We start from the raw sequence: 23,784 nt of genomic DNA, 5'->3' as shown, positions 1-23,784 counted from the left end.
TTCTGGTTCACTATCCATGCGGAAACAAACCTCTGTAACCGATTTGAGCTTCCAATCTCGTCCAATGGTTAGTCCTGAGAGGATATTAGCGTTGGTGTGTTGTGCCATGGACCTAATGTAGGTGAACCCTTACAGGAACAACGCCAATCACTGGAGGTAGCATGCCATTCTTATTGTAATGATACAGTTGGCCTCAGACAGTGACGAAAGGGGTTTATGATCTGTTAATAGAGTGGAATGGCTGCCATATATGTAATTTTGAATCATCTTCAGGCTGAAGATAATAACCAGACTTCCTTCTCAATTTGGCTGTAATGAAGTTGTGCTTGTGTTAGTGTCTTGGAGATGAACAAAATAGAGCATTCAACAACCTCAACCTCATTGAACAGGACCACACCCAAGCTGTAATACGATGCACCTGCTGCCATAATTAATGGCCTGGAAGGATCTTAGGTTGTGAGAAATGTTGGATTAAGCAGAGCTTGTCTAAGATCCAGGAAAGTCCTATCAGATACTGGAGTCCAGTTCCATTTAACATTTTTTCACAGCAGCTGATGGAGTAGTTCAGCGATGGCCACCACACGAGGAACGAATTTTCTACAGTAGTTAAGTTATTTTGTGCCGTTGGATGCTGGGAATTTCTGGATGACCTGGATGTAGTGTGGTGTGGGCCGTATTTCCGATGCACTGAACAGATGTGCTAAATATTCTACTTGTGATACAAAAAACAGAATTTGTCCCTGTTACACTTGAGACTGACCCACTGGAACACGTCAGGTTATGAGTCGAGGCTGGCAGCTGAATCTTAAGCATTTTTACCAGTAACAATAATGTCATCTAAGTCATCTACCTCACATGTAAGATGCCCTAAGTAGCGTTGAAAAATATCTGGTGTGCTGATAATGACGGAGGAGAGTCGATTATACCCAAAAATTCCAAGTGGAGTGTTTTCGGCAATATTTTTTTGACACCTCATCTAGCTGGAGTTGAAGATATGTATTGTACAGATCAATTTTTCCGAAGATCTTGCCATCGACAAGATGCGCAATGATATCTTCTACTTACGTATAGAGTGGGTATCAAAGACAGACTGGCAGTTAATCGTGGAGTTGAAGTCTTCACAAATACTTAGCGAATCATTGGCTTTTACCAGGATGACAATGGGAGTTGCCCTCATACTGTTGAGGACTAGGGTCAAGACGCCCTCATCCTTCAGGCACTGGAGCTCGCTCTGAAGCTTTTCTTTGAGTACAAAAGGAAGAGCGTGTGCTTTAAAGCTGTGGAACATAGCCAAGGGGTGGAGCATGAAATGTGCCTCAAATCCTGTGGCGCTGGTAGAGGGACTTTGGAGCAAAGATCCCAAAGCGAGGGGCTGGCCTCAGATGGTTGGATACTGTTAGCAGAATCGTGAATGCATGGAATGGCATTAATAGCCATTGTCAGCATTAAGAGCCAATCACAGATATTGATAAAGGCCTGGACATTCAGTACGTCAGGAGAAAAACACCAGGCACCTTAAATGATCCCATTGGAGGTCCAGGGGAGTGCAATCCACGTTCATTTTGAGAGATGGCCGACAAACTTCCACCTTGTGTCCAGTTTTTCCACAGGCCAAGCATCTGTTTTGGCAGTAGTAGCACTGCTGACACTCAGGTGTCACGAAACAATAACTACAGGAGGGATGCTGTTGAGGACATCGCCTACCTGCAGCACCTTTGCTCTGGAAAGCTACTCAGGCTGGTATGGAGGCTGAGACTGGGTGTGGCAGACACCTGAACGGGATCCTGAAACACTGCCGAGGATCTACTAGATTTCTCAAAAGCCTTATGATATGAATACATGTATCCAATGAGGGTCTTTAAGCTTAAGGAGTCATTGCAGAGCCCTTCAACAGGCAAGTGTATGAGGATCGTGTTCTAAAGGAAGGACGCTGTGCGCAATCGTTTGCACTGGGGTTCTGTGCACTGAAAAAGGCAGTCTCTGGATATATCCTGTAGCCTTGCTATACGATTGTCTACTGAGCTTACTGCAGCTGTAAAACTTGTGACAGGCAGCTTCATCATGCAGATGTGAATCAAAGCAATCTACTAAGCACGACTTCACTTAGCCACATGGAAGGGCATGCGGCTGAACTTTTGGGTAGGTATGCTGCAGGAAATGGTGTAATTCAGTTAACTGCTGCGTCAATTGCTACGTGACAGGTGGTTGGAGATTTCCAGTGACATCATTGTGATTTCAGTCCTCCTCTCCAGCAACAGTTCTGCAGAATTTCCGTTGACTCAGCAGTGCTAGAACAGAAAGTAAACGTCAGTTCACTCGAACGTTAGACACTACACATAAGAAAATACTGCATACCAGAAAAAAACATCTCATTGCCTACTGAAATATACCATTCTGCTGGAGGCGTAGTAAGATCACAGCTGACGTAAAAAATGCAGAACAAGTTTGTTAGTAAAAACATGAACTCAAACTCCTCCACGGAGTAAATTCGTTCAGAAGTCAGAATTGTACTTGAGTGTCTAAAGAACCACCTGAGGGCTGACAACCCCAAGAAATATCAAAGTTAATTTCTGAGTTCACTTGAGAACAAACAACTTAACAACACGAAGGACCACAATTGCCAATAACAAAGTCGACACATGTCCCCAATGCAGATGCCATGTCTCGGTGAAGCCTGGTTCTGACACTGGCTGCTCCATGTAGAAGAAGTTTCTGGCAGGAATGTGGTGTCGAAGATCCTGACGGTTCCTTTGCGAGACTATGACTGATGAACCATTACTGTGGTCAGCGCCTGGTCCTGAGAGCTCATGAGGAATGAACTCTGGTAGTACAGTCCACATGCCAGCCTAAATATCATGAACGCATCAGGGTACAGTTGGTTCTGTTTATGGTCATGTGACCCTGCAGAGGCAAGTAGGTCTGTAGGGTCAGTGAACCCTTGTGGCGATAACACTGCACCTGCTTACCTGATGGGCATGCAAAACATTTTGGCTGTCGTCTCCTGGAGTGGCCCCTGTGGCTTTGCTGTACAAGACATAAACGTCCCTGACATAGCAGGCTTTACTTCGTGACAAAAAATGGTTCAAATGGCTGTGAGCACTATGGGACTTAAAATCTGAGGTCATCAATTCCCTAGAACTTATAACTTCTTAAACCTAACTAACCTAAGGACATCACACACATCCATGCCCGAGGCAGGATTCGAACGTGCGACCGTAGTGGTCACGTGGTTCCCGACTGAAGCGCCTAGAACCACTCGGCCACTGCAGCCGACTTACTTCGTGACCGGCAGCAGTGCAGGTATTTCTGCCATTTCGCGAAACATGTGTTGGGTTCCATCCCTGTGAACAAATTTGAAGGACCTTGTTTATTCTTTAACTCAGTGGGAAGCGGCCCTCCACTCTCAATGTTATGTGGGTCGAGAATCTGCATTTTCCTGCCGAGCACCAGCTGCATGTACTGAGTGCGGTGGAGTGTTAGTTGAAAGTGGCTTCATGCATGAAGGTAGATTAACAAGTTTTTATTCCTCCATGTACTCTGCTTGGTCAGGTATATCATAGATACAATGAGATTACAGCTTTTTGAAATAATTATGAAAAATCCTCCTCGATTACACCAACTACCTGGTGTTTACCTAGGTTTCAGCGCGGGTAACCACGCCTTCTTCAGAACAAATATAAAACAAATTGCCTAAACAGGCATATTCAAAGGCTAAAATCAACACCTACAGCGGCAAGACCCCATAAAAAATTTATACAAATACACGGTACATATGTACCAAGTCAATAATATTACTTATCTCAACCCTGTGTGTGCTGCCTCGCCACAGGCAACGTACGATGGTCACAGGCTCTCCACCGAACTGAGCCACACGAATGACTAGAAACTACGAGTATGTACAGTATTAAACTACAGGAGGCAAGGCAGTGTAAGACTGTGGCATGTAACAAATGAAGCAGTGCCGCTGCTAAGCGTTCCGACCTCACAATACACGCAGTGTGCCACCTGCTGCGTCTGTTTTCCTACAGTGCCATTACGGAGGCCGCAAACAGTCTCAGAGCGAATGCAATTTACATTGTCTCCTTTACTCCTTGCCTAGCTTGTGGTCCAAACTCAATACGCCCTCCTCCAGATTTCAGATATGCTAGGACGCAAACGAAGCGTTTTAGAAAATAAGTTTATTAGCAAAATTTTGATACTTTCTGATGTCATGAATGGGACGCTTGGGATTATACAGTATGTTCTTTATACTTACGTAATAAAGATTCCTGCCTTCTGAGACAAGGTGGGCGGATGTGACGGGAGCCATTGAGTTGGTGTACATTTTAGAAATAATTTGGAGCTAAAGCAAGGGAATAAGTTGTATTGGTGACCAACTCAGATTTTACATTACCTTTCCGGCCATTGGGACTGCTGCTGTTTCTACTAGAGCGTTGCTCTGCTGAAATAGCACTCAGTCATCTGCAGTGTTAAACGATGTAGTAATGCATCAAAATACGGCCCATTACCGATTTTGCCATTGTCCGACTAATCTAGGACTGCACTCAATAAAATGGACTCCTTCTTCTTCAGTAAGTTCTCACAAGTTTTGGTCCACTGTTTGAACTGCTGTTTGCGTACAGAAGTGTACTAACTTATCCATCCATAACGACTGCCCTTATCATTGTCAGACTCTGCACAGATTTTTTTCTTTGTGACAGAAAACCTCCATTTCTGGCACCTGACGCCTGTGGGGCTCCTTCATATCCAGTTTCTTGGAATAATGTAGTTCATTCGTTCAGCTGAGATACCTAAAAACTGACTGTCTCGTGTCGTTAATGACTGTCTCGTGTACATTATGTTTGTGACCTTGGATTACCACATAATAAACTCTCTCATTGGTTTCCTATGTGGTGACAGCTGCCTACACAGAATGTGCTTACGCTTATGTGATTCTATGATCACAATTAAACTCTTTAGTACAGCCTAAAAATGGCTCTTGGGTGACCTTAAATGCTTACTTAAGTAATACCGGTTAATGTCATTCTAAACGTACAACTTCATACGAAGTACACTTCATACGAACTACAATTGGTGAAGTTCCCGAAAATGGTTCAAAATGGCTCTGAGCACTATGGGACTTAACATCTAAGGTCATCAGTCCCCTAGAACTTAGAACTACTTAAACCTAACTAACCTAAGAACAGCACACAACACCCAGCAATCACGAGGCAGAGAAAATCCCTGACCCCGCCGGGAATCGAATCCGGGAACCCGGGCGTGGGAAGCGAGAACGCTACCGCACGACCACGAGATGCGGGCGAAGTTCCCGTCTCGAATTATCTCGCTGTCCCTTCTCTCTATGAAAAGAATAAAATAATTACCTGAAATTGCAGATCGGCTTATGCTAAATAGATGGAGAATATTCACTTAGCAAATGTCATTTAAAGACATCTCGGCCTCTCTCCAGTCTGCATCTACAAAATCAGTGTGATTTTTCCCTATCTGAATTCATTCTATTATAGCTTAATCTAAGCTATTTTCCGCAATGTGTCGTATCTTCGTTCAGCCCATTCTTCATTTCGACGGCGTTCTTGGGACGTGACGCCAGCATTTGCCCCTGAGTTCAATAGTTTATTAACTACTGACATGCTTTTCATTACGTTTCCAAGGCTACATCAGCTGCCACTGTAGATGTCTTAATAAGTGACATGAATAGTATTGCACGATATCCGTTCTGACACCACTGAGTACGGCTGGCTAGAACATCAGCGCTGACACGGGGCACATTTGCTAAGATTTTACGAAATCACACGAAGTTTGAGCTAGTAATGCATTTACGGAACCAGCTGCACTGATTTCCACGCTCGTGAATTCAATATAAAACTTTTCACCCTTCACTGACTACTATGTTGGAGGAAAGAGGCTGTACCTCCCTCTATTATTCCATTATCGAGGTAGGTGAGACTATTATAAAAGATATCTAAATATTTATAGTGAGTGTTCATTTCTCTAGTGGAAGAAGATTATGTTAAAAAATACTTTTACATCCACATCTACGAGAGGACTTCATTAGGTAAGTCACACATGTCGTCCTACACTAAGACCATTGCGTAACAAGATTGACGCATTGTCAGGCCAGAGTACTGGAGATCGGGGCAAGTTTACGCAGAGGGTATGTTTGCGCAGAGCATTTTCTCGGGAACCATTCTTGGTAGAGCGCTGCCGACAATGAAATGTTAGTAACTTCATCTGCTCTCCCGAACTTTATGGCACCACTGAGTGAACGCCTTAGCGCGAAGAACCTGTTTATGCTTTGGGGCAAGGTGAATAAATTTTGACATTCTAATATCAAAGCTGCTAGAGAACATACCTTTTCGAATTGAGAATAGATAAATATATGTTCGTCGATAGGAGATTATTCTACTTTACATCTACATCACACACCGAAAGCCACTTAATGGTGTGTGGCGTAGGGCACTTTGGTACCACTAACTGATTCCCCCTATTCTGTTCCACTCACGAATGGCACGTGGGAAGAATGGTTCTCGTTAAGCTTGTGTATTGACAGTAATTTCTCGTCGTCGTCATTACATGAAACGTATGTGGAAGGAAGTAATATATTGTTCGACTCTTCCCGGAAAGTGCCCTCCCGAAATTTCAATACCAAATCGCTGTGATGGACACAGCCTCTCTTGTTACGTCTGCCAATGATGCATGTTGAGCATGTCGGGAACGCTTTCGCACCGACTACACAAACCAGTGACGAAACGCACAGCTCTTCGTTGGATGTTCTCTATCTCTTAGTCCTACCGGTAACATCCCATATTGATGAAGAATACTCAAGAAGCGGTCGGACAAGCGCCTTATAAGCCACTTCCTTCGTGGATGATACATTTCCTTACGATTTTTGCTATGAATCTCACTCTGGCGTCTGTTTTTCCTACCGTTTCTTTTATGTCGTTATTCCAGTTTACGTCGCTGTGGATAATTACTCCTTACCTTTTAAGGTAGTTAATGTTTCCAGCAGTTTCTCATCAACCGAGCAGTTGTACAGTAGTGGCTCTGTTTTCCAACGTATGCACAATATGTTACGTTTATTTACGTTCAGGTTCAACTGCCAGCGCCCGCACCATTCACCAATCCTCTGCAGCTCATCGAGCAAAACGAATCTATCTTCTGGCGTTGCTACTTACATATAGACAACCGCATCATCTGCAAACAGTCTTAAAGAGCATCCGACGCTTTCTGCTAGATCATTTATATACATTATAAACAGTAATGGTCCTGTCACATTTCCTTGGGGGTACTCCGGAAATTACTGTTACATCTGTTGATTTTGTTCTATTAAGAGCAACATGCTGAGTTCTCAAGGGTATCTTGAATCCAGTCACAAATCTGGTCCGATACTCGATAAGCTCGTGAGGGACGTGACTTCACAAGGTACATTTGTACAGTTTTGAAGCCTGAAAGTTCAAACATGTCGATGGCGCACGATTACGGAGCTCTGTTGGGCATGTTACGCACTGTTTTGCATTGGCATAGTAACAGACACCACGGTCAAGGCAATCTTAAGACAATAGCAAAGGAAAAGAAAACGCAGAAATTGCTAAAAAAGCTATTTGAACCTAATGAAAAGTAGAAAGAATTAATTCTACGAGAAGAAGGACTGATTAGGTAAAGAAATTGCTGAAAGCAAGAACAAGGGAAAATGTCGATAGGCCTACTTCTGAAGTAATTATTAGTGCTCTGCCCAAAGGCAAGTTTTCACACAGGAATTCGCCACACTGTCCTGTCTTTTGGAACCCTCTTCAGGTCCGCGTCATTTCCGCTTCCCTTTATGTCGTCTGTCTTCTTGTATCTTCTCCTTGCTTTGAATATCCTCTCACAAACTAGTTCTTCCAAAGCATGTGTTAGTAAGCGCCCCCATCGGTTTTTGCTTCATTTCTCTTATACCCTGCAGAACCTTGACGAAGAGGGTAAAATTGCCTTTGTATATACCGCTTGAAACGACACAACCAATCAAAGAGAAATCAAGAATGTGTCCCATTGGCTTAGATGTAAGAGGTGCGCCTACAGCGATTGCGCCACAGGAAACACTTTTTGTGTGCATAAACTGCAGCTCGGACAACGATGACAAACAGGCCTTTGATTAACATTCAGACTTCTATGTGGGCCATTTTATTCTAACAGGTGGATGTTCGCCTTAGAATTTATTAACTGCCAGTAATATTTTTGTATTTTACTATGTTAATTCGTGTAAGGAATCCGTAATTTTGTTTAGTGCCAATAAAATGTATTTTGGAAAGTTTAGAGAGTTTTATGTTTACCGATTGTTGTGTTCTGTGTTACGCGTTAATATTCCCCCGTAGGTGCATAAATCAACCCCGTACCCGGGGCACATACAAGTATATGCACTCGATTTGAGTCTTTATTAAATTATTTTGCACTCTTAAATGGAATGTTGAGTTTGAGATATTGATAAAAAGTTATAGTTTAATAACTGTGTTATGAGACTAAAGAATTTTAAATACCATAAATCTAAGGAAAACAACTCAAAAAGTTCCGAAAAGAAATCAGAGGAAATGTGTCCCAGTCTCCCCTACCTATTCTGATTTTCAAGCAGACGGACTTCTGCTGCGGTACGGATAGCGTGTGCATCGCAGTGTGGGAGAGAAACGGCGCGGCAACTGGAAAAGTACTCCAAAATTGAATAAGGATTCTTGTCGGCAAAACATGTAAGCTGCATACAGACTCAACATGAAGTTCAGGCAGTATAAGGACCAAATGCAATGCCGCACAGACGTGGGTAACGCTGATCGGGGAGGAAGGCCGTCGACATCGACCAGGCAATCAAGGAACTGATAAACAGCAATCGAAGATTTTCCTGCGATGAGGGCGTTCGCACAACGGTTCTCGAACGGCTTCGTCACCAACTGGCGGATTTCGATCGTCGAAGGACTGGGAGATTGGTATAACATTCCGATCTTTGGTTATGGAAACTTGGTAACTATGTTGAAAAACAGCGTCATATATTCGCGTCACTTTGAAGTACAGAGGAGCATTAAACTGACGTTCGTTGACCTGCCATGTGTAACTTACTTTCTGAAGTCCTCTCCTATACTCCGTAAATCTCCTTATGGTGTGTGTCTGAGGGTACTTCTGATGTCCTTATTTTCTTCCTTCATTAGCCCATACGCGAGTGGTATGTGGCAAGAGCGACTATCTATAGACCTCCCTATGACCTCTAATATTTATGATTTCTTCATCGTGATAATTTTGCGGGACGTATACTGTCCGATCATCGATCCTCTTAAGAACGTACCCTGTCGGAATTTAAATAGTAAATTTATTCGTGGTGCTCAACGTCTGTCTATTAACGCCGGCCACTGGAGCTGGTTGAGCATCTCCGTGCCCAACTAGCTCCGTGACGAAACGTGCTGTTCTTACTTGGCTCTTCTCGAGCTATGCTATTAATGCAGCCGCAGTCAGGTTACAGTAGACATACCGCTGACACTGATGTAATTCAGTTTGGAGAACTAGTTTGACCTAGGCAAGGACTGTTAAAGGAACTATATCGACATTCACTTTAAGTGACGGAAAACACAAATCAGGATTGCCGGATAGAGATTTGAGGGTTGCCCCGGCCGAATACGCATCCAGTATCGTAACAGAAGAAACACCTCCATCATCAGCAACTCTTGCCTAATTAAGCTAACTTCAAAATAAAACTTAACTATAATATTTATGATTTTTTGAGTATTAGAATGAAACTTACAAACGCTAAATAAAGGAAGGTCTGTTGTGAAATGTGTATTGCGTCTTTTTGATTTATGTGTAAAAATTGACTTGGGTCACAAAAGATGCGTATTTTGCTTCATTAAGGCTGTATTTAGACTACTGCCACCCACGTTTAGTTTAATTTGTTTACTACGGAGTGTACTTCGTCACTGCGCAAGCAGACTCCCCAAAAATCTGAGCGCTCCTTCAGAAAGGCCACCCTTTAAACGATGAAACTCGCAAATAAGAAACTTTATGTTTGACTAATTTGTCAACATTTGTCACTTGAACGAGGTAAAGGCGATTTAGACTATTTGACGTACGACATTTAAATGCACAAGATGTTTTTCCTACTATCCTCATTTTGTATTATTTTCCTTTAGTATTCTGTCACTCGAGTTTTTCATTGATTAATGCAAAAACAGAAGTGGTCTCTTCCACGCACTCTAGAAAAAAGTAACGAGCTTCTCGTCCAGGCTGTGAAGGCCCAAGGAATGTCCACCGATCGCCGTGTCATCCGCTGCCTTGCGGTGTCATGCGCATGCGGTATGGCGGGGTATGTGTTCAGCACACCTTTCTCAGGGCCGTTTTGCGGAATTTCAAAACCGTGGAGTATCTGATAATTCCTCAAGTAACTCCTCAGTTGTCATCACGAGGCTGAGTGCAACACGTCCTTCCAGCACGGAGATATCATTGGCAGCACCGGGAATCGAACCCGGTCTCTCCTAAAGGCAGCTGCCTACGCTGACCACTCAGCACTGTAACTAATCCCGTCACACCTGAATACGAATTTCAGTGTTCAAATGCGTGCAGAAATGCAATGAAATTCTTGACCGCTGAGGAGGGTGAAGGGTGGTGGGGAATGGGAACTGGCAGTTGCCAAGAAGGCAGCTAGAAGGAGGAGGTATTCAGAAAGTTATACTTTGCGTATATGCAATAGATTTGACCAACTGTCAGAGTTGAGTGGAAAGGAGCCATATGTAGCTCAAAATGTTCAAATGTGTGTAAAATCTTATGGGACTTAACTGCTAAGGTCATCAGTCTCTAAGCTTACACACTACTTAATTAAATTATCCTAAGGACAAACACATACACCCATGCCCGAGCATATGTAGCTGTTGATGTAGAGAACATGCAGCAGTCCTCAGCAGTTAGGAGGCCTAGGTCAGTTGCAAAGTCTAACAGAAAGAAGGTTCTGCTGCTAGGTAGTTCACACGGTAGAGGTTTGGGCCAGCAGTTGCAGGAAGTGTTGGGGAATGAGTACCAGGTCACCAGCATTGTGAAGCCTAGTGCAGGGTGGTTCAAATGGCTCTGAGCACTATGGGACTTAACATCTGTGGTCATCAGTCCCCTAGAACTTAGAACTACTTAAACCTAACTAACCTAAGGACATCACACACATCCATGCCCGAGGCAGGATTCGAACCGGCGACCGTAGTAGTCACGCGGTTCCGGACTGAGCGCCTAGAACCGCTAGACCACCGCGGCCGGCAGTGCAGGGTGGGCTCAGGTGACTGACAGCATAGGTGAATTATGTAGGAATTTTACGAAAGAGGATCAGGTAGTGATAGTGGGTGAAGCACGGAACAGTCTTGATAGGGACGGGGAATATTATGTAGGTGGTGACCTGGTAAAGATAGCTACTCAGACTGGTGGCACTTATATGCATTTCGTGTAACTGTTTCAGCCTCATGATCGACCGCATCTTAATGCGGCTGTTAGGCGCGTTAACATGGGATGGGGCTGGGGAGGGCGCTGATGGCAGAGAACATGGGTCACATTTCAGTGGTGCCAGTTGGGTCTGTCAGTAGATCGGGTTTCACTAGGCATGGCCTGCACCTCAACAGGTATGGGAAGGGGAGGCTGGCAAAGCTTATAGGTGACAGTGCAGTGGGTGGTGGTGGTGATGGCGGTGTCACTCATGGAAAAATTCCTATAGTAGTTGGTGTTAGAGCTGCACCTTATTTAGATTGAAGTCAGCTGTTTAAAGGAAGTCCCTCTAACTAAGGGCTCACCTTCAGAGGACATCAAGTTTCCAAGTACAAAAGGAATTAGCATATTTCATAAAATATAAGAGGTATTAGAGAGAAAGTTAGTGAACTGCTTATAGATGTTGACTCTGAAATATTGGTATGTCGGAGCACCACTTAAATAATCTGGCAATTCAGAGGCTTCCTTTACCAGGATACAGATTAGCTGACTGTTTGTCAAGGAGTTCCTTGCGGGGTGGGGGAGTGGCTACGCACGTAAGAAACAGTATTCCTTTTGAGTCCATAGACGTATTATGGCACTGCATGAACAAATATTTGAATGTCGTGCATGGGCAGTTGAATTTAGTGAAACTAAACTTCAAATTGTTGTTGTTTATAGGTCCCGTAACTCTGACTTCAGAGCATTTCTGCTCAAGCTGGAGAGGGTTCTTGATTCGCTTTGCAGGAAGTACCAAAAATTAGCTATATGTGGTGACTTCAATATAAATTTTGTATATGATGGAGCAAGAAAAAGGATGTTGGTAGATCTCCTAAATTCATATGATCTGATACAGACTATGTTTTTTTTCCAACTAGGGTGCAAGGGAACAATAGCACAGCCATAGGCAATATTTTTATTCATTCTTCATTACTAGATAGGCATTCTGATAGTAAAAGGGTGAATGGCCTTTTAGACATAATGCACAAATTTTAACATTAAAATGTTTTTGTACTCAAACAAATATTAATCTTGTCAAGGAGCAAGAGTGGCAGGATGTTATAGTGCCGATAACATAGATGATAAATATAATGCTTCCCTTAACACATTTCTCATGCTCTTTGACAGTTTGTTTCCATTAGAACGTTCTAAACGGGGTACTAGCAGTAGTAGGCAGCTCGGGTGGCTGGCTAGTGGGATAAGAATATCATGTAGAACACAGTGGGAATTATATCTAAATGTTAGAAGTAGTCACAATCAAGATACAGTAGCCTATTACAAACAGTACTGTAAGGTGCTTAAGAATGTTATTAGGAAGGCAAAGAGTATGTGGTGTGCAAATCGAATAGCTAGTTCACTGGATAAAATTAAAACCGTATGGGCAGTAGTAAAGGAAGTGTCTGGTCAACAGCATAAGGTCGGCGATTAAAAGTCAGTTCGTAGTAAAAATATTTCTATTACTGATAAATCAGATATATGTACAGTATTTAACAATCATTTTCTGAGCATTGGTGGTGAACTAAATAAAAAAATTTTCTACAGGGAATCTTGTAACTTTCTTGGCAAATGCCTTTCCGAGATTGAAGTCTGAAATACTCCTCTGTGATACAGACAGGGGGGAAATTGTGTCAATAATTAAATCACTATATAGACTAAGGACTCTCATGGTTATGATGGAGTGCCTAGCAGAGTATTGAAGTACTGTGATGCACATGTTAGCCCTGTATTTAACCATATTTGTAAATTTTCGTTTAGGAACGGTCAGTTTCCTGAACGATTTAAGTGCTCAGCAGTAAAGCGGCTTTATAAAAAGGGAGAAAGGGGTAACGTAGATAATTTTAGACCTACTTCTATGCCATCAGTGTTTGCTAAAGTTATTGAAAAGGATGTGTATGTAAGGATAATTGATCATTTTATTTCACATAATTTGCTATCAAATGTACAGTTCGGTTTTAGAAGTCGTTTAACAACTGAAAATGCTATATTCTCATTTCTGTGTGAGGTACTGGATGGATTAAACAAAAGTTTTCGAACGCTAGGCATATTTATGACCTAACTAAGGCGTTTCATTGTGTTTATCACAAAATATTGCTCCAGAAGTTGGACCATTACGGAATATGGAGAGAAGCTCACAATTGGTTCACCTCTTACTTTAACAACACACAGCAAAAGGTCATTATTCACAACGTTGAGAATGGCTGTGATGTGGGGTCTGAGTGGGGTACTGTGAAGTGTGGGTGCCCCAGGAATCAGAGTCCTTATTTGTATAAATGAATGCCCTCTAGTATTACGAGTAACTCTAAAATATTTATGTTTGCTGATGACACTAGCTTGGTAGTAAAGGATGTTGTGTGCAACATTGGCTCGATTTCAAATAGTGCAGTTCATGACCTAAGTTCATGGCTTGTAGAAAATAAACTAACCCTAAATCACACTAAGACTCAGTTTTTACAGTTTCTAACACACAATTCAACAAAATCTGACGTTTTAAATTCACAGAATGGGCATATGATTAGTGAAACTGAACAGTTCAAATTTCTGGGTGTTCAGATAGATAGTAAACTGTCGTGGAAAGCCTACGTTCAAGATATTGTTCGAAGACATAATGCTGTCATTTTTACTATTCGAACGGTATCTGAAGTGAGTGATCGGTCGACACGAAAATTAGTCTACTTTGCTTATTTTCAGTCGCTTATGTCATATGGTATTATATTTTGGGGTAAATCTTTCCATTGTAAAAGGATATTTTTGGCTCAGAAACGGGCGGTTCGGGCAAAAAGTGGTGTAAGTTCACGAACCTCTTTCCGACCCCTGTACACGAGTCTGGGTATTTTAACAATATTAGCTTATTCCCAAGAATAAGCAGCTTTCACTCAAGTTAATACTCGGCAGAAATGAAACCTGCATTTGAATCGGACTTCCTTAATTCTAGTGCAGAAAGGTGTGCAGTATACTGCTGCATCCGCTTCAATAAGCTACCACTCGGATTCAAAAATCTTAGTAGTAATCCACGCACTTTCAAATCGAAGCTGAAGAGTTTTCTCATGGGTCACTCCTGCTATTCTGTCGAGGAGTTCCTTGAAAAATTAAGCTGATTCTTGTTGTATTGTTGATTGCGCTTACTTAAACTTATGAACTGGCTTTTCGGGTTCATAAAAATTTTATTTTAATCTTTTATTACTTTTATGTTGTAATTTCATGTACTGACACGTTCCATGACCTTGGAGATTTGTCCTCAATTTGGTCTTACGAAACTTGACGTGGAAATAAAAAATAAATAAAACAGACTGTCCCCACTTTCACTTGCAGTGGTACCCATATCCTGATGTAACATAGTACTAAAAGAGCATAGTACACATATAAAAAACATAGAACAAGAAAAAACTTTTAGACAAAGTGATCACTGAATCTAGAAGATAATTTGGCAACAGTGCATACATAAAATGATTTTTAGAGGTTTTAAAGTAGCATTTATGTTCTATAGTGGTGCAACAATTACGCATGTGCTACATCACAAAATTTGTGATTGAATCAAGGATTTCTTGATAAGGTGCTAGCAGTTTGTTATGTTGGATAGAGAGGCATCAACATTAGTTGAAGTAACTACGTGTGTGCCCCAGGGAAATGTTTTGGCACCTCTGCAATTCATATTGAATATCGGTGACGTGGCACGTAATATTAATAGTAATCTAAAATTTTTAGTAGATGATGCAGCTATCTGTAATGAAGTACTATCTGAAAAAAATTTACGCAAATATCCGTCAGTTCTTTATAAGATCTAAAAGTGATGTAAAGACTGACAACTTGATTTAAACGTGCAGAAATCTAAAATTTTGCTCTTCGCAAAACGCATAAAATTAGTATCATTTGATACGTCATCAGTAAGTCACTAATGGAGTCAATGAACTCGTACAAATACTCGTACCTAACAGTATGGATATGAAACTGTATGATCACCTGTGCGCAATCGTAGGTGACAGACATCGGTTCACTGCTGGGAAAGTCGGCGTACTAAGAACTGTACTTATAAACCACTTGTGCATCTCATTGAGAGTATTGGTCAGGTGTATGGGATCCACACCAGATTGGAATAACAAAGGGTATTCAACGTATGCAAAGAAATGCTGCGGGAATGGTAACTTTTTTTTGATTCACTGAAGAGCTCTACGAATTGCTGAAAAACCTGAACTGACAGAATCTCGACGGTATACATCAGTTATCCGTGAAAGCCTACTTACAAAGTTACGCGAACAAGGATTAAGTGAAGAATTCTTTAGCTCCCTAGGTATCCGTCCCATAGAGACCTGGAAGAAAAGACTACACTAATTACAGCGCTCACAGATGCATGTAAGCAGTCATTCTTCCTGTGCCCTATACACGATGGAACGGGAAGAAACCCAAAAATGTGTACCCTGTGCCAAGTACTTCACAATCGTTGGCACAATATGTATGTAGATGAAGAAAATGTAGAAGTAGTTTTTGAAATGAGTAATGCTGCAAATGAAAGTCTAGACAGGGTCAGAAAATCAGTGTCAAAGCCAAGAATACCTGACAAATGTTCATGCATACACTTGCGGAAGTAAGCACGCAATGAACAGCAATGCAGTAACTCATAGAACACACACTTCAATGGCTTATCAAACCAAATGTTGTTTATTTTAAGCAAACCGAAATTGTAATTACGTTGCATACCACTGATGAGTTTAAATTCATTAAAACGAAATGCGTCCGCCGAAATATAAGGGGCGATCAAGAAGTTTCCGTTCGAAGCGGGCACAGTCCAGAATCGGTATGCCAATCAGGCAAAACCGCCTTGAGCATTGACGCAATCACCAGGTTGAAGATACTAGTTTCGTGAAACAACATATCCTGCTGCGTGGAGAAGTCCGCAACTGCCTGCTGCACAGCCTCGTCCGACAGGAATCATCAAACCCTCAAGGCTTTTTTTTTTTTTTTTTTAAGAGACCGAAGGCGTGATAATCGCTGCCCCATGCAAATTCTTCATTTACCAGTGCTTCTCCTTCGGAAGGCAAGAATAGAATATGAGCGCGTTGGTCCTGTTTGGACGAGCCTGGTAGTAGCGTCTCCATAGTTCACTTTCCCGCATTTACCGCCTGCACGTCGAAAAGACACCATTCCCATACTAATCCCTTGCTTACATGTCCGCGCTTATATTCTCATTCTGGAGTCACGCTACGCTGCATATACGCCGCAGCAACGTCTTCAAACGGAATCTTTTTAATAGTCCTTTATAAATAACGCATTTTTAGGAATTGCATAGACGGGTCCAAATCAAAGCAGACGCCCACTGCCCGGTTTAACACGGCTCAAAACTGCACGGATAACCGAAAGCACAGACGATCCGTAAATACACATGCTTTTTAACGGACACAGATATTTACTGTTTTTACTAAACACGCTACAATTCACATATAAAATCTCACTGCAGCACTTACAATCTACCTACCGGCAACTAACATACTTATTTATTTACATAATTACATTCAGTTCGCTTTCGGGAAATAATCGTCCATTTTTGTCTGTTTTGCTTTTCATTCGTCTTTTACCCGACAACGGTCCTCATTTTTTACAGAGTCAAAACATCAGTTGTTGTCGAACTATTTTGTCCTGCGTAGGGGAAAGTCGTACAACATCGGGCGAGTTACAGTACCGGCCACGACTGTGATTTCCCTTTCCTCCCCCAATATGGCAGACGTGTACAGTACGTAGAAGCGAGCTTGTTTATCTATGTGCGCTGGAGTCGTGTATCTTCTTCCTCTCTTCAGTGCTTTGTCTGCTCTTAGCTTGATGGTGTTGTGATAGCTCTTAGCACACGAAAGATATTTTGAGGAGTATGATACATGTTTTTAAGGTAAGTGATTAATTTCGTGGCTATTTACGGTAGTCTATGTTATATAAGGCATGACATCTAACAAACGTTTCATGATAATTTCTATAATAGTACATACAGTATGGCTAGCTCTTGTTTGTCGTGCGGTATCGACCAACCAGATATATTTCAGAATCGGCCACAAGTAATTTCAATTTTTCATTCCATTTTATTTTTCTTACTTCGCCGGCCGCGGTGGTCTCGCGGTTCTAGGCGCTCAGTCCGGAACCGCGCGACTGCTATGGTCGCAGGTTCGAATCCTGCCTCGGGCATGGGTGTGTGTGATGTCCTTAGGTTAGTTAGGTTTAAGTAGTTCTAAGTTCTAGGGGACTGATGACCACAGATGTTAAGTCCCATGCTCAGAGCCATTTGAATCATTTTTTTCTTACTTCTTTCCAGATTGAAATGGTGGAAAATGAGAAAAAAGTAAGAGGAAAATGGAATGAATAGTGCATGAAAATAATTCTGAGCAAGATTATGTCTAACAAAATGACCGCGAGAGAGGTTTTCAACAATTAGAAAAGGAAATGGTCGCCACCCAACAGAAGAAATTAAAAGCAGAAAAAGTAAAGCCTGAAAATGAGTTGGAAAAAGTTGAACATAAGCCGGGTTGTTTAAAATAAGATAACTACGCGAAGGGTGTCCGTGGAAAGCTGGTTACAAAGTGGCGAAGAAAACTGGAATTCACTGCAAATAATGGATCAACAATAGAAACTGAAAAGTGCATTACGTGTTTGGAGTCATTTGAAGAAGACTGGGTGCTTTGTACCAATTGTAGAAGTTGGGCACGTGAGGGATGTGTGGATCAGAAGGACATTTTGCGTACTATTTGCGATCTCCGTAAATCAGTGAGCTGAGCACTGATGAACTGAGCTGGAATAGTAACAATAAGTTCCCAGATTTACACGTTCTACTATTATTCAATAAGTACCAGTGCAATGTATCATTAATAGCCTTTATTATTACAGAAAAGACAGCTGCTGATACCGCAAGAAACTTTCTAGAAGCCTTGTAATTGAAGCTCTTTTAGTTTCAGAGTAATTTTGTACTACAAATAAACAATAATAATCATTACACTGTGCTGTTCATAGAAGATGTCTTGAGGTAAGAGAATAGTGCATCAATAGTCCTATTAACCACTACAAAAAAAAAACCAAGCTGGCGATACTGCACGACTCGTCTCTAGTCCACTAACAGATCAACGCACTTCAATGCCTAATGCGTGTGATGAACCTTTCATACGATACATAATAGTGTATTCTAGAACAGAAGACTTGGGACTTCTTTTTAAGTTTTTCTAAAAGTCACCGAACTATGCACAGAAAATCTGCAAACTCAATAATCTTCACGCGAATAACTGCGAGTTTGCTGTACTTTAAGTAATTATGTAGCAGCGACCTACACCGTGACCAGACAAATAAATAACGATGAAAAAAGTAGTAGCCGTTATAACTACCGAAGCTATAAGGAAAAGTAAAATTTAGAAGCGCGCTTCGAACAACAAAAATGTCGAGGAGCTGTCAGGGCGTTCTGAATTCTATTTAACAAGCGAAGCGAGCTGAGCAGAGCTGAGTAGAACGGCGAGAGTTGCTCGGCCCGCAGAACAGGATGCGGTGGCGGTGGCTGAGGGAAAGGGGGAGGGGGGGCAGAGCGCGGGCGTCGGCGGATGCAAATTGGGATTGCTGGCGATGCGCGCCAGCCGCTCGGAAATATTGATTCGCTACGATAGCGCGCGGATGCCGCCCTGTTTTCTGCCTCCGTCCTCCGGCCTCGGGCCTGCGGCGCTGCCTCTGCGCTGTTGGCACCCTCCTCCACTCGCTGTCACGTATTTAGAGACGCCCTTCATTCGGGGACTCATCATTGGAAACGACGCAGCTTCGGGAAGGCCTGAGGGAACTGTTATGGGAGCACCGCTATTCACAAATTCCGGCGTGAATAGAAACTGTAGGGACAATCTTCACGAAGTCATTCCCGATAAAAGAAGGAACAAACAAAGCTTGTGTCTGGAAGTGGACTTGACTCTGCAATGTAAGAACTATCGACCTTGTAGGAATTGTCGCAAGTCATCTACATCTACAAGGTGGACAAAATATACTCATCGACAAAAGTTTTGCTTCGCTCGTTCATTTCGAAATTCACAGCATGGAAAACACAAATTGGCTCTGAAGCAAGCAAACATCTGAGTTACGACAAAATGGTCTGTTTCTAGAGATGTAGGATTACTGTAAGTTACAACAGACTATCACAAGTAAGTGTGGGCTATCGTAGCGCTCCTAGTAGCTTTGGTCAGTTAGCCGCGCGGGATTAGCCGAGCGGTCTTGGGCGCTGCAGTCGTGAACTATGCGGCTGCTCCCGGCGGAGGTTCGAGACCTCAAAAATGGCTCTGAGCACTATGGCACTTAACATCTGAGGTCATCAGTCCCCTAGAACTTAGAACTATTTAAACCTAACTAACCTAAGGACATCACACACATCCATACCCGAGGCAGGATTCGAACCTGCGTCCGTAGCGGTCGCGCGGTTCCAGACTGAAGCGCTTAGAACCGCTCGGCCACTCCGGCCGGCTTCGAGTCCTCCCTCGGGCATGGATGTGTGTGTTTGTCCTTAGGATAACTTAGATTAAGTAGTGTGTAAGCTTAGGGACTGATGACCTTAGCAGTTAAGTCCCATAAGATTTCACACACATTTGGTCAATTAAGACCGTAACCGCATTACCTGTTCCTTAGATGTGTTGCATACCTATCGGACGTTGCCGCATTTAGATCACTTTGTTTACGTGAACGATTGGTACCTTACCATATTCCCCAGTAGCAAGAAGTGTTGAACCGTCTAGAGACGTAGTGAGGATATATAAAGGGCCGCGTAACCTGCAGAATATTTTTGTTCTACATAGTTATCGTCTTGCCTGTTCCTTAAAATTGAACAGTATTTGAAATTGTCAATATTTACTTTACGTTTTATTGGAAAATTGTTGATTTGTAACGTGGAACAGAAGGATGGTATACAAAAAAAAAAAAAAAAAACAGATTTGATGTATAGCACTAGAAAACGCCATTTCCTTATAAAAAGATAAAATTAAAAAAAGAAAGACAAAATCATAGCAAACGTCAGTTCAGCACTTCGTCGAGCTCATATAAAAATGTTTCTGTTATTCATACACAAACGTTTGCACTGATCATTGATAACAGGAAACTCTTGCCTTTGATCGTGACGAATAACATTCTACTGAGTACAAAAAACAACAACAATAATAAAGCTTCTTTATGTTTGTGCATGTACACTGTATTTGTATCAAAAATATTTGCTTTGGTTACATAAAAGGGCAGAAGTTATACGATCAATAAGTTTTTATCACTTATAAAATGCAAGTTATATTTTGTAAGGTAATAGAATACACAATGGACTAAGACTGAACGTTGTGCAGTTCTAATTGTGTGCAAAGCAAACAAAAAGCAAAGAGAAGTCGTAGGCTTGCAGGTTCTCTCTCACACATTCATTTATGTTTATTTGCCTGCTAATACTGCCAATGCTACCAGCAATCCTACCACTTACGTACTGTTCCAAAACGACCGACCTGTAGTTTTGTTACAGCGCACCTCTACCTGTTCCCCATGGGGAGTTTTTCACAGCACTCCTGAGCAACGTCAATACGTTATGGAACGTCCACTTGCTCGGATGCAAGCTTCAATCCGCCGTGGCATACCATCGATGAGAGGAACAAGCCTTCCCCGGTGCAAATTGTCCCACTCTTCAGTGGCGATTCTGCATAAGTCGCGCCGAGTACGTGGTCGTTGTAAAGGAACGTTTTGACAAGAACACAACAGTGAGCACACGAGTTTTCATCCACCAATCTCGTCCCTGAATCTTAGAGCAGTGAGACTGCCTAAAAAACCACGAGGGTTGTACGGTTGCTCCACTTAATGTCACCCAAGAACGTCACACCACCCACCGTATTGCACACGTGTGGCACAGTCTGGTGTCGTGCGATATTGTTGGGTTGTCTCCAAACAAGTCTGCTATTATCAGGGTGAAGCAGATTCGAGTTTGATCCACAAACAACACCAGACGCCAATTCTGGGGGATCCATTCTGCGTAAGTTGCCGCCTGTAACGCAGTCCGTGGTGTAGTGGTTTAGGACATGGCGTTCGCCATGAAGATTCGCATCATTCAGTCGCCTAACACATTGATACGAGACATACGTCATGTAGACTCTTTGAACGCCGAATTCACGTGTGGAGCACTCAGTCCAATGTTCCTTTGCCTCAAAAGTCGTCATCCTGAGCATCTGTCGATCCTGGAGCGCCTGTCCTGTGTAAGTCCTGTCAACTGGAACCGATTTCATGTACGCATCACATCACTTTGACTCTGGAGCGTAGACTGAGCATCTTCCCTGGTGGATAAGACATCTGTGCGTAACGTGGTGATGCTAACTCGATCATTAGTTGCGACTGTCCCTCGGGACAGGTTTATTTTACCCATCCTGTACTTATATACTCTACAAGTCACTGTGCGGTGAGTAACGAAAGGTACAATGTGGCATAATGGATGTTTAGTCTGCTGCTCCACGGTCGTTTATAACGCGTCCATACTGGTGATTTACTTCCAACTGAAATGCTGCAATCAATTCGAGTGTGTCACTCTATCCGTACGTAGCGTTCATTGTAATTGTATGTATGTTTGCAAACAACGTCAGAGGCGACCATCCGATCAGTACAGGAAAAGCCACAATAGCAGTACACATAAAAGACATATCGGGATGATGGAACACTTTTTTTGATCTGTGTAGAACTGTCCTTAAAAGTATTTCGTGTACCTTGAGATAGTCAGCTCATCTTAACTTCATCTTCATCCAGGGCAGATGACGTAAAATGGATTGCCTACCTTAAGATGCACGAAATATTTCTCGGGACAGGTTTATTTTACCCATCCTGTACTTATATACTCAACAAGTCACTGTGCGGTGAGTAACGGAAGGTAGAATGTGTGCCTGTCTCATTTGCTGAATCTCATTCCTTTTCTGGTCCGTCCCGATAGCTGCGTGATCAGCGTGATGGATTGCCGTCCTACGAGCCCGGGTTCGATTCCCAGCTGGGTCGGGGATTTCCTCCGCTCACGGGCTGGGCGTTGTGCTGTCTTCATCATCATTTCATCTACATTCGGCGCGCAGGTCGCCCAATGTGGCGTCGAATGTAATACGACCTGCACCAAGGCGGCCGGACCTGCCCCGTAAGAGGCCTCCCGGCCAATGTCGCCAAACGCTCGTTTCCATTTCGATTCCTTTTATGAATGGTATGTGGGAAGCAGCTTGGTATGGGTCCGAATGTCTTTAATGTCTGTGCCATGATCATTACGCGAGATGTCTGTTAGAAGAAGCAGTACGTTTCTCGACTCTTTTTGGAACGTGGGATCTGGAAATGTTGTGAGCAGGGCTCTTCGTGATGCACAACGACACTTTTGTAATGTTTCCCACTGCAGACAGTTGAGTAATTCTGTGACACTATTACGTTGACTAACCTCTTCAGTCCTGAGCTATTATTTTATTAACGAGAAGTTCGTATTGGATTAACAATGCATTGTTCTGAGACAACGTAAGACTGTAGAACTAAATTTAAAAGAAAGGGTTGGTTCACCAATATTTAAGGACATGTTCAAAGTGAATTTTTTTTATGTTACAAAATAACTGAAATATATGCAACACTCAGAAAAGTCAGTATTAAACACCTAAAAATTATGAAAACAATGCTTCTATAGACTGCAATTACAGCTCGTTGCCGAATGTAGACCCAGTGTTACGTGGAAAAAGTTTATCTCTGCACTGTTGTGATGAAATAAACAACCACTTTTCATTAGTGTAGGGTGTACTAGCATATTACAAGACACTGCAAACACATTTTAGTTCAAAGCTACTAAAAAACAGACATTACATTTATTTCTCGAAGACATGCTCACATTGTGATTAAACAGCTTTCTTCAAACGGAGTGTGCCACCTACTGGGTACATGCAGCAACGAAAACAAATGACATACATAAAGCACGTAGTACACAATGTGTGCTGCAATAATTTCATTCCATGGGCTAGAAAAAAATTAAAGTTGGATGTAGCATATACATGCTACATTATTGAGGAAGCTGAAGAAATCCGCTCGAATCGCTCGTATCTTCTTCGAATCTGTTCTAGCTCTTCTGTTAATTCAGCTTCGTGAGGCCCACAACAAATGGCTCCTGAGAATTCTTGCAATAACTCTGAGTCTTGTATTTACCTTCCCCGCAGCTAAACTAATCTGATCGTTCACCCTTACATCGCTCCGGAAGGAAACGTCAGACACTTAGCTATGTGTCCTGTAGGAGTTAAAGACATGTCTGTCCTGAGAGAAAGACTAGACCAGGTTGATGATCGCCAGTAATAGTAATCCAAGCCCTGATGCTGATGGCCAAAATAATACTTG

Source organism: Schistocerca piceifrons, chromosome X, assembly GCF_021461385.2.
Source record: "Schistocerca piceifrons isolate TAMUIC-IGC-003096 chromosome X, iqSchPice1.1, whole genome shotgun sequence".
Taxonomy (NCBI): domain Eukaryota; kingdom Metazoa; phylum Arthropoda; class Insecta; order Orthoptera; family Acrididae; genus Schistocerca; species Schistocerca piceifrons.
This window is presented reverse-complemented; position numbering follows the sequence as displayed.